At 41.5% G+C, this 17,560-nt stretch overlaps 2 long non-coding RNA genes across 2 annotated transcripts in view; one reads left to right on the top strand and one right to left on the bottom strand.

Moving 5' to 3' along the window:
• The window catches only part of LOC127367493 (uncharacterized), a 53,092-nt gene extending 43,212 nt beyond the window's left edge, over nucleotides 1-9,880 (top strand). The window contains exon 2 of the long non-coding RNA XR_007885491.1: nucleotides 9,634-9,880. This is a non-coding gene — a long non-coding RNA (uncharacterized LOC127367493). The remainder of the gene's footprint in view (nucleotides 1-9,633) is intronic.
• The window catches only part of LOC127367485 (uncharacterized), a 260,661-nt gene that overhangs the window by 25,726 nt on the left and 217,375 nt on the right, over nucleotides 1-17,560 (bottom strand). The window lies entirely within an intron of this gene.

Here is a 17,560-nt window from a genome sequence, read left to right as displayed (position 1 = left end):
TTGAGCGTTTTAATGGACCCTAAACCTAAACTAAATTATAATTCCTTTGAAAGCCTTGTTCTTAGTCTTTCTCACCCAAACTGGAAAACACTGCAGCCAGTTCTATTTGTTATAGTGTACCGTGCTCCTGGACCGTACTCTGATTTTATATCTGAATTTTCTGAGTTTTTATCAAGTTTAGTCCTTAAATCAGATAAAGTAATTATTGTAGGTGATTTTAATATTCATGTGGATGTTGAAAATGACAGCCTTAGTAACGCATTTATATCATTAATAGACTCAATTGGCTTCTATCAGAGTGTAAATAAACCAACTCATTGTTTTAATCACACTCTTGACCTTGTTCTATCATATGGCATTGATATTGAACATTTAATAGTCTTACCACATTATCCTTTTCTATCTGACCATTTAATAACTTTTGAATTTATATTATTAGATTATAAGCCACTAGGCAAAACTTCCTACAGCAGATGCCTATCTGACAGTGCTGTAGATAAATTTAAGGAGGAGATTCCTTCAGTGTTTAATTCAATGCCATGTATTGCCAATAATGCCAATAACTTTAGTCCCTCCGAAATTGATAATCTTGTTAATAATGGTGCAGGCTCACTACAATCAACATTAGACTCTATCGCTCCTATAAAGAGGAAGTTATTAAAACATAGGAAACTAGCACCGTGGTACAACCACCAAACCTGCCAATTGAAGCAAAAAACAAGGAAATCTGAAAGGAAATGGCGCTCTTCAAAATTAATAGAATATCGCTCTATTTGGCATGATAATCTGAAAACTTATAGAAAGGCCCTCCGTAATGCCAGAGGAGCCTATTACTCAACACTAATAGAAGAAAATAAGAATAACCCTAGGTTTCTCTTCAGCACTGTAGCCAGAGTCAATAAGTTAATAAGTTAATAATGACCTTTTGATTGCTTCTGACAATGGACTCGTCTCTGTACTTGTATTATTAGAACTAAGTGCTGCATTTGACACCATTGACCATAATATTCTTTTACAGAGACTTGAGCATCAAATTGGCATTAAAGGAACCGTACTAAGCTGGTTTAAGTCATACTTATCAGATTGTTCGCAGTTTTACATGTTAACGATGAATCTTCAATAAATACTACAGTTAGTCATGGAGTTCCACAAGGTTCTGTACTTGGACCAATACTATTTACTTTATATATGCTCCCTTTAGGCAACATTATTAGGAATCACTCCATTAACTTTCATTGCTATGCAGATGATATTCAGTTATGTCTATCGATCAAGCCCGATGAAATTAATCAATTATCTACATTACAAACATGTCTTAAGGACATAAAATCCTGGATGAGCTGTAATTTTCTGATGTTACACTCAGAAAAAAACGAAATTCTTGGTCTTGGCCCCAAAAACCTTAGAGACTGTCTAAAGCTATAGCTACTCTAATGCACCACTGTCAGGAATCTTGGAGTTATCTTTGATCAGGATTTGTCATTTAATTCCCACATAAAGCAAACCTCCAGGACTGCCTTCTTTCATTTACGTACTATTACAAAAATTAGACACATCCTATCACAGATGCAGAAAAACTAATCTATGCATTTGTTACTTCTAGGCTGGATTACTGCAACTCTTTATTATCTTTTATATATCTGCCCTAATAAATCCATTAAGACGCTCCAATTAATTCAAAATGCTACAGCACAAGTACTGCCAGGAACTAGGAAAAGAGATCACATCTCTCCTGTACTAGCTTCTCTGCACTGGCTCCCTGTAAAATTTAGAATAGAATTTAAAATCCTCCTCCTCACCTACAAAGCTCTTCATGGTCAGGCCCCTTCATATCTTAAAGAGCTCATAGTACCCTATTACCTTACTAGAACACTGCGTTCTCTGAGTGCAGGGCTACTTGTGGTTCCTATAGTCTCAAAAAGTAGAACAGGAGCCAGAGCCTTCAGTTACCAAGCTCCTCTCCTGTGGAACCAGCTTCCAGTTGTGGTTCGGGAGGCAGACACCATCTCCACATTTAAGAGTAGGCTTAAGACGTTCCTCTTTGATAAAGCTTATAATTAAGGCTGGATCAGGTGAGTCCTGAACCATCCCTTAGTTATGCTGCTATAGGCCTAGACTATCGGGGGATTTCCCATGGTGCACTGAGCTCCTCTCTTCCTCTCTCTCTCTTTCTGCACTCATTCATATCCCATTAATGCATGTTACTAACTTTACTTCTTTCCCCGAGTTCTTGTGCTTTCTCGTCTCGCAGGTTCTCATGGATCCTGGTGGAGCCTCCTGCCATGGTGACTCCCATTGCTAATACCACTGATATAATTGTTATTATTATTATTAATATTATTATTACTACAGTTACTATTATTACTATTATCGCTGCTCATTGTCCCCCACCGTTGCTGTTGTCGTCGTCATCATCTTCTTCACGTTCATTATCATCAGTCACTACTATTAGTGTAGTTGTTGCTACTGTTGTTGCTGTGCACCTATCTGTCTGTCTGTCTGTCTGTCTGTCTGTCTGTCTGTCTCTCTCTCTTTCTCTCTCTCTCTCTCTCTCTCTCTCACCCCAACTGGTCAAGTCAGACGACCACCCACCTAGAGCCGAAGGGTCTGTCCTAGGTTTATGCTTCCTAAAAGGCAGTTTTTCCTTGCCCCCGTCGTCAAGTGCTTGCTCATGGTGGTACACTTGGGTCTCTTTAAATGTTATAAGGAGTTTGGTCTAGACCTGCTCTATTTGAAAAGTGTCATGAGATAACTTCTGTTATGAATTGGCGCTATACAAATAAAACTGAATTGAATTGAATCCCTTTTCCTCTTCTTTGCTGGACTGCTTTCCCCGCTGATGTCGGTGGTCTGGAGGAAGGGTTGCTCCCTGAAGCTCGGCCCAGCAGGGTGACCCTCCTCGTCATCATCTGTGGTCACAGCCTGACAGATGCGCATCAGCTCCTCGCTATATATTTGTATATTTAATATTTGTATATTTTCAAATAGAGCAGGTCTAGACCATATGTGTCAAATCTAAGCCTTCTCAAGAACATTTTTCCAAAAGTGAAGATACCTACAAGTTGGAAGCATACTGATCTTTGACATGGACGCAAAATATTTGTCATCCTTTCTGATACAGCTGTCCTAGATATACAGATGTGCTGTCAGATAGCTGCTGAAGATCTACCTACCTGTACCATAACGTTTGAAGAGTGGCACCCCTCCATTCCTCGGGATCGTGGCAGGCTAAGCCAAAGTCGATGACTCTGACAGTGGCTGCCGTACATGATCCACCATCATGATGTTTTCAGCTTTTAGATCTGCATGAACGACTCCAGAGCTGTAGCCAACTGAATCAATGACAGTAAAAAGCAATCAGCTCCCACGGAACAGATTTATTGATGGACGTTTATGCAGAATGCAGCCTCAAAAACAAATATGTACTTTTGACAATCATGCACAGCCAACTATATGAACACAACCAGCTATTTCTCTTGGAGAGTTCAGAGATGGACCAACATTTGTAGCCATAGTGAGACTACACCCTGAGGATGATGACTGTAGAGACTTTGAAGAACTTAATTTGAAAGAACTGAAGGTGTCAATGTATCCACCATCTCTAGTATTTAGACATTTGGTTTAATACACTGTAAAAATCTGTCCTTATTTGTAGGGTATCATCCATATCCTGATGGAGGCTTGCAGTTTGAGAGGAAAGATGTACTTTGATGTAAGATTTGACAAAAATCATATTCATGCATTTAAGAGATCAAGTACACCTTCCATCTGCTGTTTTAGACAATGCAGGTTGTGTTAAAACTTTTGTGTTGGAGAAACAAACCTGCTGCACAATTTCTGAGTTAGGCTCCTTCATCTTCATTAGGATTTCCTCCTGAATGTGTGAAATATCAGAGAGAGATTCAATGTAAATTCAATGTGTTTTTTTAATTATCACACAAGGGAAATGTTGAGAAACATCATTTATGTCACACCTCATTCTTTGCCTCCTCAATGAACTGATTTGTTACTGCCACCGTTTCATTGGTGGACACCTTCCTGCACTGGACCGCTTCTCCAAAGGAACCACTCCCCAGAAGCTTCTGCACCTCGTAGTCAGAAGAGGTGAAGGAAATCAGGTCTTCTACGACCTGAAAACTCTGGTTTTGAGTCATGGTGCAAGATGAATTGAGTTGTTGATTTCTTGACCTGAGAGGAGAGTTGAAAAGAAGGAATTTAAACACACAAAGTCTTCTTGGCCTGACAGCCAGGACCCATACATTCAACTAAAAGCTGATGGTTCATCAGGTTCTGTCAGGATCAATCAATCATCAATCATTTTAGTCTTAAAACCGAGCTGAAACAAAATTAAGCTAATTTGAAGACCTAGACTACTTATATTAAAATAAATATTTAAAATACATAGAAATAAAAGTACTAAACTGACATTAAAATATCAGATTTCTTTTTTATACTGATGTTCAGCTCCATGCTCATCAATAAGTACACAGATAAAACTGTATAGTATATTACTCAAAGTTTATTTATAGGACACTTGAAACTTTTACAGTAATATTTAGGCTGAAGTATCTGTTCATGGTTTTACTAATATATTGTATCTGCTTATCTGTATTGTGTCTGTTTTCATTGTTACTTCTAAAAACAATCTGCCAATGTAACTACATAGGTTGTAAACAAAGTGAAGTAGTTTTATATTGACAGCTATAATTAACAGATACACAGGCATACAGGATACTTTATGTATCTCTGGTGGGAATTGGCAACCACATGGTACAAAGAACAGTGCAACCGTGCAAAGTGCTTACATAAAACTTAAACTTTCAAGCAAATACATGCATACAAGTGTGCAAATTGCAGTAAAGGGTGTAAAATGAATGTAAGAAGCTAAAGAGATAAATTGCACTGTGCCAGAGGTCATAGAAGAGGTAACTCCAATTGGTGAAACCATTAAGACCTCAGCAGCATCCCAGTTCACCAAAAGTCTGGTTCACACTACCTGCTTCTGCGGCATGTGTGTGTGGCAGAACATCTCGCTTTTTATTTTGTGCCCATGTTAACAGATTATAGCAGTCACACTGCCTCCCTGAGTCGCGCATCTCAGCTGCAGTGAAGCTCCACTAGGGACTCGAGGTCTCGCCTATTTTTTCTGTGAGCGGTTCCCAGCTAAAATATATTGTGAAAATGACATGGCTCAGGGAATATCTTAAATAATATATCTTTTTATTTGATATAATATTAGTTTTGTGTATACTCTTCCATCTCATGTCAATCAGATTCCTGATCTTATAATTTATGACCTCAATTTTACATATTTCATTAATTGTATTATTCAAGTCATTATCGACCTTGGTCAACTCTGACCTGATCCCATAGGCCATAGTTGAGAAGTGCAGTCCTATTTCAACAGTGAAAAAAACATAACAGATAACCTGGCTGTCCAAATATTTTCTATCTATCTACAGGGCGTCCTCTTCCCTGAGTCAAGCCTAGAGCTGAGTGCATACCTTGTTCGCCCTCCTCCTGGGGGGTTGTGACCTGGGTTCTCAAGTGGGGGATGGGGTGGGGGGGCTTAGTGAGCGGGTCCTGTTGATGCTCTTTGAGCCCAGCAAGGGTCCTTCCGCTTGATCCATATCCACTGGCTGCTTCTTTCAGCTGCTTCAGAGACTGATCTAATTGTCTGTCGCAGAGCCTGTCCATGGATGCCAAGGTCTTTCAGCAGCCTGATGGTGGAAGAAGCCACAAAACCTCTGCATCCCACTTAAACCGGATAGACTTTTGCTTTCCATCCTCATTGTTGAGCATCTGCTGCCAGTTCTGTGTAGCGCAGTTTCTTGCGCTCATAGGCCTCTTCTGTTAACTCTCCCATGGGACTGTGAGCTCTGTGATGTAAACAGACTTCAGTGAAGGGGACCAGAGTACCAAGTCTAATAAGGGTGGTAGCTGCAATCTCAGGTGGAAAGATTAGTTGCTGGCCAATATCGACTAGCATCTTCCAGTCCCAGGCCATGGCTAGGTGTCCAGCTTCTGGTTTGGTAGGGGGATGGTTGGGCTTTTCCTGTCCCACTCGGATGAAGGTTGTGGCCGTGATGGAACTGGTTGCTCTCAGGGGTAAGGAGTTGGTGGTATTCCTCTTGCTCTCAAGAGCTGCTGCCAGACTCTTGAGGACCTGGTTGTGCCTTCAGGTGTAGCGGCCTTGTGTGAGGCTGGTCTTACAACCAGTCAAGATGTGTTTGAGAGTTGCTGGAGTTGGGCAGAGGGCACATTTTGGGTCCTTGCCATAGCACTGATGGAGGTTTTTGGAGACTTGAGCACATCATTGGTGACTCTGATGATGAAGCTGATGTTCCTTGCCTCCATTTCCCAGAGCTCCCTCCAGCTGAGCTTTATCCTCTCCAGGCCTTCCCACATCATCCATTGTCCCTGCCTGACAAGAGAGACAGCCTTTGCGCTTCTTTTTTCCTGACGGCGCACCTCCTCCACCACCATTTTCCTCCTCTCTGATGTTGAGGCCTTACACCAAGTTGGCTTACTTGCTGTAAGGCCAAAGCCGCCTCTTCCCAACTGGACGTGCCCAACAATGTCGCTGTGTCTCAGGGCTGACGTAGCATGCTCCACCGCGTCGGATGTTGTCCATTTCCATCCAGTTTTCAGGGGTGGAGCAGCATTGCTGATGGTCTGGGCTCTGGAGTCCTTCAAAGTCATCTGGAGTCTTACTCTAGAGCACTTGTACTCTTCGGTGAGGCTTGTGATAGGCAGTTCAAGGGCCCCTTTGCCGTAGAGGCTGATGTTAGTCAGACAGCGTGGGACGCCGAGCCATTTCTTCACGTATGAAGTCATGGTTCGCTCCATCTTCTGCACAGTTGTTATTGGGAGCTCATAGATAGTGAGTGGCCACATTACCCAAGGGAGGAGTCCAAATTGCAGGCACCAGAGCTTGAGCTTCCCTGGCAGTTGGGTCTTGTTGATTTTTTCCAGACTGTTGGTAATGTCCTGTCTTACTTGCAGCACTTGGTCTTTGTCTCTGAGGCTTGCGTTGTACCATCTGCCCAGGCTTTTGACAGGTTGCTCAGACACTGTTGGTACTGGGTCGTCACCAATGCAGAACTTCACATTTTTAAGCTGTGCCTTGACTATTGAAATGCTTCGTGATTTGTTCGGCTTGATTTTCATCCGGGCCCACTTGATGTTCTCCTGCAGTTTTCCAAGTAGCTGCCTGGTACATGCTGCAGTAGTGGTCAGAGTGGTCATGTCATCCATGTATGCTCGGATTGGTGGAAGGCGGATCCCGTTCTTAGTTCACTCACCCCCCACCATCCAAAACCAAAATAAAGCCATGAGACTTTGTATTGGTACGATGAGATCAAATACAAGAAATGCTGTAGTTGTAGAATTGGTAGAAATCCCACTAGAGTTTAGAAGGGACAAAATTGCATTTCATTGAATTCATCTGAGAGGGTGTGGAGATGAAAGCCTCATCAGAAGTGTATTGAATGATTATTGAGAGTATAGTTGATTGAAGGTATATTTGTTTTGTTTGGAACATGACAAGAATTTTTGAGGGTCACTTTTTTGCACATTTACAACAATATTTGTCAACTTAGAGATATTTTAAATAGTTAAATCCAAATATTAAATGTTACACCTAAATGTTAAATGTTAAAAATAAATGCTAAATCTAAATTTAAATGTTAAATCTAAATTTAAATGTTAAATCTAAATCTAAATGTTAAATCTAAATGTTTTGGGTGAAACTAAATATTTAACTAATATGCATTTCAAAATGCCGGTAACCAGAAGTACAAAAATAAAAGCTCGAGGAGGTCAGTGTGTGTTTATAGTGTCAAACAAATAAAAACCATCTCATCCAGGGAAATGGACTCTTGGACATGGATTATCATGATAATAACTACCTAAAATAATAAACACGTTCGGAGAAACTGTATTTGAAGAGTACTTTGAGTTTTTAGTGTCACTTTTATGAAGGGTGCGGGACTTATGACCTGTAGCCACTATTGTGGCTACCAACCCTAACCCTAACCTCATGTTGCCATGGCGCCGCCGCGAGTGGCAGCCCTTTCAGCATCTCCTAGTGTGCAGTGATCTGTTTTAACTTTTTGTTATTTTTATTGATGTTTGGTTTTGCTTTTTTATATTCACATTTGTGCCTTGTCACATCTGATCAACTTCTATCCAATAGATATGGATATTTATTTACCCAAACTCGTCACAACAACTTCTCACACTGAACACAAAGTCCTGGGCCGGTGTGGTTCCCCAGTTACCTGACGAGGTGAGGAGACCCTATCGTGGCTGCAGAGCCGGCACAAAGCTAAAGGCCAAGCGAATGGCGAAGAAGTGGCGATATGTTAACTCACTACAGAACAAGATCGACGAACTGGCTGCGCTGGTGAAAAACGTTAAAATCTACAGGGAGAGCAGTTTGCTAACGGCTAACGTCCTGGATGTTAACGTTGAGCTGCCCGGCTTCAGCACATTCAGGTCGGACAGAGACACTAATGCCTGTGGGAAGCGGAAAGGAGGCGGACTAGCTGTATACGTGAACACAAGGTGGTGTAACCCTGGACATATGATTCCATCTGCAACAGGGACGTTGAGCTGCTTGCCGTAGGGTTGTGACCCTTCTACTTGAGAGTTTGGACACGCCATTGTTGTTATTGTTTATATCCCACAATGTGCTGACGCGGTAGTCGCGTGTGACATCATCCACTCCGCTGTAGCAGGACTACAAACACAGCACCCCGAGGCTCTGGTGTTAATCTCTGAGGACTTTAATCACATGACTCTGGACACAACACTACCTGCTTTTTTCAGTATGTGGACTATTACACCAGGGGATATTAAATTTTCAATTCAATTCAATTCAATTTGTATAGCGCCAATTCATAACAGAAGTTATCTCAGGACACTTTTCAAATTGAGTAGGTCTAGACCAAACTCTTTAAAACATTATTTACAGAGACCCAACAGTACCACCATGAGCGAGCACTTGGCGACAAGGGCAAGGAAAAACTGCCTGTTAAAAGGCAGAAACCTAGGACAGATCCTTCGGCTCTAGGTGGGTGGTTGTCTGTCTCGACCAGTTGGGGTGACAGAGAGAGAGAGACAGAGAGAGAGAGAGAGAGAGAGAGACATACAGACAGACAGACAGGTGCATAGCAACAACAGTATTGGCAATGGCAATCTAGCAGGACCATGGCAGGAGGCTCCACCAGGATCGATAAGAACCTGCGAGACGAGAAAGCACAAGAACTCCGGGGAAGAAGTGAAGTTAGTAACATGCATTAATGGAAAATGAATGAGTGCAGAAAGAGAGAGGAAGAGAGGAGCTCAGTGCACCATGGGAAATCCCCCGATAGTCTAGGCCTATAGCAGCATAACTAAGGGATGGTTCAGGACTCACCTGATCCAGCCCTAACTATAAGCTTTATCAAAGAGGAATGTCTTAAGCCTACTCTTGAATGTGGAGAGGGTGTCTGCCTCCCGAACCACAACTGGAAGCTGGTTCCACAGGAGAGGAGCTTGGTAACTGAAGGCTCTGGCTCCTGTTCTACTTTTAGAGACTATAGGAACCACACGTAGCCCAGCATTCAGAGAACATAGTGTTCTAGTAAGGTAATAGGGTACTATGAGCTCTTTAAGATATGAAGGGGCCTGACCATGAAGAGCTTTATAGGTGAGGAGGAGGATTTTAAATTCTATTCTACATTTTACAGGGAGCCAGTGCAGAGAAGCTAGTACAGGAGAGATGTGATCTCTTTTTCTAGTTCCTGTCAGTACTCGTGCTGCAGCGTTCTGAATTAATTGGAGCGTTTTAATGGACTTATTGGGGCAACCTGATAATAAAGAGTTGCAGTAATCCTGCCTTGAAATAATCAATGCATGGATTAGTTTTTCTGCATCTGTCTGTGATAGTATGTGTCTAATTTTTGTAATATTACGTAAATGAAAGAAGGCAGTCCTAGAGGTCTGCTTCATGTGGGAGTTAAAAGACAAATTCTGATCAAAGATAACTCCAAGATTCCTGACAGTGGTGCTAGAGGCCAAGGTAATGCCATCAAGAGTAACTATATCTTTAGACAGTGAGTCTCTAAGGTTTTTGGGGCCAAGAACAAGAATTTTGTTTTTTTCTGAGTTTAACATCAGAAAATTGCAGCTCATCCAGGATTTTATGTCCTTAAGACATGTTTGTAATTTAGATAATTGATTAATTTAATCCAGCTTGATCAATAGATATAACTGCGTATCATCTGCATAACAGTGAAAGTTAATGGAGTGATTCCTAATATTGTTGCCTAAAGGGAGCATATATAAAGTAAATAGTATTGGTCCAAGTACAGAACCTTGTGGAACTCCATGACTAACTGTAGTATTTATTGTAGATTCATCGTTAACATGTACAAACTGCGATAAATATGACTTAAACCAGCTTAGTGCGGTTCCTTTAATGCCAATTTGATGCTCAAGTCTCTGTAAAAGAATATCATGGTCAATGGTGTCAAATGCAGCGCTAAGATCTAATAATACAAGTACAGAGACAAGTCCATTGTCGGAAGCAATCAAAAGGTCATTATTAACTTTAACCAGAGCTGTCTCTGTGCTGTGATCAACTCTAAATCCTGACTGAAAATCCTCAAATAAACTACTGTTATGTAAAAAGTCACACAACTCTTTGGCGACTACTTTCTCCAGAATCTTAGAGAGGAAGGGGAGGTTAGAAATTGGTCTGTAGTTGGTTAAAACCCCTGGGTCAAGAGTGGGCTTTTTAAGAAGGGGTTTAATTACAGCTACTTTAAAGGACTATGGTACATATCCTGATAATAAAGAAAGATTAATCATATCCAGTAAAGAAGTGCCAATTAAGGAAACAACTTCTTTAAGCAGCCTAGTTGGGATCGGGTCTAATAGACAGGTTGATGGCTTTGATGAAGAAATTACTGAAGTTAACTGATGAAGATCGATAGCAGAAAAAAAGTCTAAATATGTATCTAAGTTTACATTAGCAAAAGTCCCTGAACTTGGAGAGCCACTGATAACTGTTGATGGCAGTTGGTGATTCATTTTCTCTCTAATAGTAATAATTTTATTATAAAAGAAGCTCATGAAGTCATTGCTACTTAGGTTTATGGGGATATGTGGCTCAATAGAGCTGTGGCTCTCTGTCAGCCTGGCTACAGTGCTGAAGAGGAACCTAGGGTTATTCTTATTTTCTTCTATTAGTGCTGAGTAATAGGCTCCTCTGGCATTACGGAGGGCCTTTCTATACGTTTTAAGATGATCTTGCTAAATTGAGTGATATTCTGATAATTTGGAAGAGCGCCATTTCCTTTCAGATTTCCTAGCTGTTTGCTTTAACTGGTGGGTTTGGTGGTTGTACCACGGTGCTAGTCTTCTATGTTTTAATAATTTCCTTTTTATAGGAGCGATAGAGTCATGTTGATCGTAGTGAGCCTGCAGCACTATCAACAAGATTATCAATTTCAGAGGGACTAAAGTTGTTATAGGACTCTGTTAAATTCAGACATGGCATTGAATTAAACACTGAAGGAATCTCCTCCTTAAATTTAGCTACAGCACTGTCAGATAGACATCTGCTGTAGGTAGTTTTGCCTAATGGCTTTTAATCTAATAGTATGAATTCAAAGGTTATTAAATAATGGTCAGATAGGAAAGGATTATGTGGGAAGATTATTAAATGTTCAATATCAATGCCATATGATAGAACAAGGGCAAGAGTGTGATTACAACAATGAGTTGGTTTATTTACACTCTGACAGAAGCCAATTGAGTCTATTAATGATATAAATGCATTACTGAGGCTGTCATTGTTAACATCCACATGAATATTAAAATCACCTATACCTGTCATCACTGGTCACATTGTTTTGGGATAGTTACACACCGACTCCACATTCATTTTCGTGACCTCCGATTGGTGTAAAGGAGCTGGTGTCATTACCACCGACGTGGATAATAATCTTACCATATTTACGATTATCTTTAGCCAGCAGTTTGAAATATGATTCAATGTCGCCCGCTCTGGCCCCAGGGATACATTTAACTATGGCCGCTGGCTTCACTAACTTCACGTTTCTGACTATTGAGCTGCCAATAACCAGAGTTGGTTCCTCAGCGGGTGTGTCGCTGAGTGGGGAAAATTTATTAGAAACATGAATGGGTTGGTGGTGAACTGTGGGCTTCGGTGTTTTAGTCTTCCTTCGCTCAGTCACCCAGCCCCCCTGTCTTCCCGGCTGCTCGGGATCTACCAGGGGAACAACCGGAGGACAGCTAACAGAAGCTACCTTCGGTCGGACCGCACCGGCTACTGGGGGCTGGCTGGCTATTGCTGCTAAAGATATCTCTGTGGTGCGGTGCCTCCAGCGCAGTAAATAAACAACACTTAATACATGTACCATCATCTTTAAAGGAGGCAGAGGAATAACTGAACATCTGACACACTGAGCAGGACAGAGGAGAGGGAGAGGGAGACGCCATAGCTAACTGCTAATGCTAATGAAGCTAGCGTGTATGAAAAACTTTGAAAATAGCGAAAAGTTGCAAAAAGAAGGAGTAACTCCGAGTCCTTAGGTAGAACTAGTCTACGTTTAAATGTTAAGCGGGAAAATAACCGCTGTAACGAGTAAAACTAAACTAGAGTTCACTGACAGAGCTACAGCACCAAACAGTGTACACAGAGCAGGAAGTAAACCGGAAATGAGTCAGTACGCTTACCGTAGCACGTCACGTCAGCCTCAATCAGTCCTCAAAAATAAGACTATTGACCTACTGTATGCAAACGTTAAGGACGCATACAGTGCCACCCCTCTGCCTGCACTGGGGAAAGCTGATCACAACCTGATTCTGCTTCAGCCTCACTATAAACCAAGAGTGACGAGACAACCCACAACAATGCGCTCATTCAGGAAGTGGTCTTTTGAAGCAGAGCAGGCTCTGAGAGACTGCTTTGGTAGTACGGACTGGGACGACTGCATGGTTCGCACTGTGAGGACAGCGAGGAGGCTGTTGACTGTACTACTGACTACATCAACTTCTGTATGGATGTTGTTGTTCCTGTAAGAACTGTGCGCTGCTATGCCAACAACAAGCCTTGGATTACAAGTCATGTCAAGGGCCTTCTTGACCAGAAGAAGAGGGCCTTTAAAGACAGAGATCAGCAGGAGCTTAGACGTGTACAGAGGGAACTCAGAGTCCAGCTCAGGGAAGCGAAGGAGCAGTACAGAAGGAAGCTGGAGCAGAAAGTGCAGAACAACAGCATGAAGGAGGTGTGGGATGGGATGAAGATCATCACCGGCTGCAGCTCAAAGCGGGGGCCCACATGGAAGGAGATACAGAAAGAGCAAACCCAAACCAATTTTTCAGCAGGTTCGACCACCCCATCCCATTAACACCTTAGGTCACCATACCCCCTTCTGCTGCTGTCTCTCTCTCGCTCCCCTCAGGAGCCACAGAGGAGCTGGTTGTCCCACCCACTATTACAGCAACCCAGGTGTGTGGAGAGCTAATGAGGCTTCGTGCCAGCAAAGCAGCAGGTCCAGATGGAATATCCCCTCGACTTCTGAAGGCCTGTGCGTTGGAGCTGGGACTCCCCCTACAGCACATCTTCAACCTGAGCTTGGAACAGGGGAGGGTCCCTAGACAGTGGAAGACATCCTGCATCATCCCAATCCCAAAGAGACCACATCCTGGTGAGCTAAATGACTTCACACCGGTCACCCTTACATCACATGTGATGAAGACCATGGAACGGCTGCTGCTACACCACCTGAGGCCACAGGTCCGCCACGCCCTTGACCCACTGCAATTTACCTACCAGGAGAAGGTGGGAAGTGTAGAGGATGCCATTGTGTACCCGATGCACAGATCCCTTTCTCACCTGGATAGGGGAAACGGTGCTGTGAGAATTACATTTCTGGACTTTTCCAGCGCCTTCAATACCATCCAGCCTCGACTTCTGCAATACAAACTAGCAGACATGGGAGTAGACTCACATCTGGTGGCATGGATAATGGACTACCTAACAGACAGACCCCAGTATGTGCGACTGAGGGACTGCAGGTCTGACACTGTGGTCAGTAGCACGGGAGCGCCACAAGGGACTTGTCACATGCAAAAGTTCACAGACGACACGGCTATTGTGGGCTGTATCAGGAATCTAGAGGAGGAAGAGAGGAAAAAAATTTTATTTAAAAAATTTTATTCTCAAAAAACACAGACGACACGGCGATGGTGGTGGACAGCAGGCCCTGGAACCTTGACCATCAACTGACCTAGTGGAAGACCAAACTGGGAGTAATCAGGATGATAGGACTGAAAACCGGCAGAGAGGAGGAGGTGTAGGAAACTCATTCAGTCACATGGTGTGGTGAGCTGGACAGACTGACATCTGGAAGAGCAAAGGTGCTGAACAGGCTCCTCGGGACCAATCCAATATGTCTGCCCTTTAGTTAACTATACCACCTGACGCAGTGCACCCTGCATTATGTGACCACTGACTGACTGACACTAATACATTTCTGTGTACAGTTTAAGTTTTGCAAACATATCTTATAAAATGACCATAGGACCTTTTTATCCAAAGAGTCAGCATAGGCCTAACATGCTGTGCGGAGGGAGATACATATAGGTTACAGAAGGCCTACTTCATAGAACACGGTAACTTTAACCTCTCCTCAAACCATCCACAATGGTCCTATATTGTCCAGATGACATCGTCCTGAAACCTGTGTTTATAGTTTCACGTATAGATATATCTCTAAACATGAACCTGATGACATCTGAAGCTAAAAAATGACTGAATCTCAATGGTTACGTTCTTAAAATCAAAGGTGTACTTTGTCCTAATATTTTACAATATCACTACATTACAGAAAAAAAGCTGAATATATACCATACTGGACAGGGCTCCCAGTCAACTAAGATTTCTTCTTTGCCCTATAAAGAGAAAAAAAATCATTAATTCCATTCATAGGATTATTATTTTTAGCAGTAATCATCGATTTTCATTGATACAGCGGTATAAGTTGATATTTACAGTGTTTTTTAATTAGTTTTTCAGTACAAAATATGTTTTAAAGGAGGCATGACCTGGTGTTTTAACATATCTTGTCTCTCTTTGATTGTCTTAAAATTATTTTTTAAAAAGAATTTGCCAAATTAATTAAAAACATTGAGCTTGTTGTGCCCCCCTGTGAGAATACCCGAGATTTTGACTGGTCCGGATGGTCATTGTGATAATGATAATGAGGCTGATTGAGAGGCTTCTTGTGAGAGGGAAGCCTCCGCTGCCTCTGCCCCGCTTTGCTGTCGGCAGAAGAGCGGGGTCTCCCCCTCGCTTTCCCCCTGCTCTGCTGTTGGATAAATATAAATTATTTCGGATTTATTGGAGACAAATATGAATTATTTAGTTCTCTGGATGTCTTCGTCTCTCTGTTCTGCTCTGTGTGTGTATATATGTGTGAATGTCGGGGGTGGTGGTAGAGAGGCCTGGCTTATGCAAAGAGCAAGAGGCTTTCATTCTGCCCCTGAGCTGACGTCAGCCTCTTGTGGTTTCAACAAAGAGGCCAAACTTAAAAACAGAACCACTTTCAAACTCCAAATTTTCAGGCAAGTTTCAACTGAGGTCCAACTACAATATACATGTATTAACAAGGAAAAATGTGTTTTCCAGGTGATGACTCCTTTCATCTAACTCACAAGGAATTTTCACAATTCTAATAATCATAACCCTCTACGAATTATTTTATTGCTGTCTTACATTTCTCACTCTTTCTTTTACAACTCGTCTGATATTTTTAGATTAGTAACAAAATAATACAACCCTGATGACTTAAAGCAGAAATAAGTGATATATTTTTGTTAATATAAGTGTTAAATAATTCTATAGTCCTACAATCATCAGTGATTTATAGTGTTTGGTCATTGACGTGGGTCTCCCAGTCCCTGTGCTCTGCAGTAAATGGAAAAGAAATGTGTGGAGTTCTCCCTACTGATTGGCTGAAAGAGGGAACAGAACACCAGAAAATGTCTTTTCTGTTTACTGCAGAGTGGAGGACCTCATGTTAATGACAAAACACCCAAACCACTGATGGCTGTCACAATGTAGAGCTATGTAACGCTTACATAATTCTTTTTTGTTTTTTGCTAAATACAACCACTTACAGCACCTTTAAGTTGCAATCAGACTTTGGTCTAATGACACACATAAGGCCTGTTGGAATTTTATAGGTTGTCTGTTATGAGTAATTATAACTAATAATTAAAAATTATAATAATAATCTGTTGTAAGTAGTTACAAAAAATAAGCAATGAAACTATGGAAAATAACCATGGGTAAAATGGGTTATCACACTGACAGAAGGACTGATAACTGAGGCATTCTCACAATTGGTGATGGGGTGCATTTACATGTATATTTTTAGAGTAAGGTAACGCATGTAAACTATTACCTGATTTCCAGCCATAGCCTGATTACTTGTAATAGTCAGATTTCTTGTGTGCAAGTAAACATATTGACTGACCTATCTGTGCCATGATGATTAAAAAAATGAAACATTTAAACTTACTTATCCGTGTCTTTTTCCTCACAGGCAGATGCTTTGGTGCCTCTGTGGAATAGAAGATTACAGTCCAGTCATATGTCCACACCAAAAAACAAATAACAAAAATACTATCTCACATATCACACAATTCTTAATTCTTTCTCGCTCTTTTTGATTAAATAAATTCCATGAGAGAATCAGCTTGACAAATGAGCTATGGTTATAAATAGTAATCAGAATACCAATTCAATTAATTAAAATATTATAACTACCCTAAAAACACTATTTACGTACCTGATGTTTTCTTTTTTCGTCTTGGATTAAGCACTGTGCCCGTGTCTGACCCTGTGGAGACAGATATAGGTTTGGAGAGGGAAATTAGTCATATACCAAATTAAGCTTTAACTAATCAATTCAAAGACAAGAGCATCACACCACAACTCAAATGCAGCAGTACAAGTAGGTAAATTAGTAGGTGTCCATACTGTATTTGGTTATCCAACTTTCAACAAGTGCTGATCCTTCATTTTGTTTGTAGGGATGGGGTGTAAATGGTTAAAACAGACAGGGCTGATCCTGTGGTGAGTATACCAGATATGCAGATTTTCAGTACTCTACCCACCTCTGTTCTGCTCCTCAACAGTCTGCAACTCCTCAGCATTCTGCACCTCAACAGTCTGCAACTCTTTGGGGTTCTCCACCTCCTCAGCATTCTGCATCTCTTTGGGGTTCTCCACCTCCTCAGCATTCTGCATCTCTTTGGGGTTCTCCACCTCCTCAGCATTCTGCATCTCTTTGGGGTTCTCCACCTCCTCCCCCTTCTCCCCTCCCTTTTGGGTTTCCCCCTCCCTCCACTTTTCCCCCAAAAATTTGATTTGTGGCCCCCCTACAAAAAAAACAAAAAAAAACTGAAAAATAAAAAAAAAAAATAAAAAAAAAATTTATTTAAAAAAAAAAAAAAAAAAAAAATAAAAATTTTTTTT

This window comes from Dicentrarchus labrax, unplaced genomic scaffold (assembly GCF_905237075.1).
Source record: "Dicentrarchus labrax unplaced genomic scaffold, dlabrax2021, whole genome shotgun sequence".
Taxonomy (NCBI): Eukaryota; Metazoa; Chordata; class Actinopteri; family Moronidae; genus Dicentrarchus; species Dicentrarchus labrax.
The sequence above is the reverse complement of the archived record's forward strand: the minus strand, read 5'-3'. Positions and strand labels throughout refer to the sequence as shown.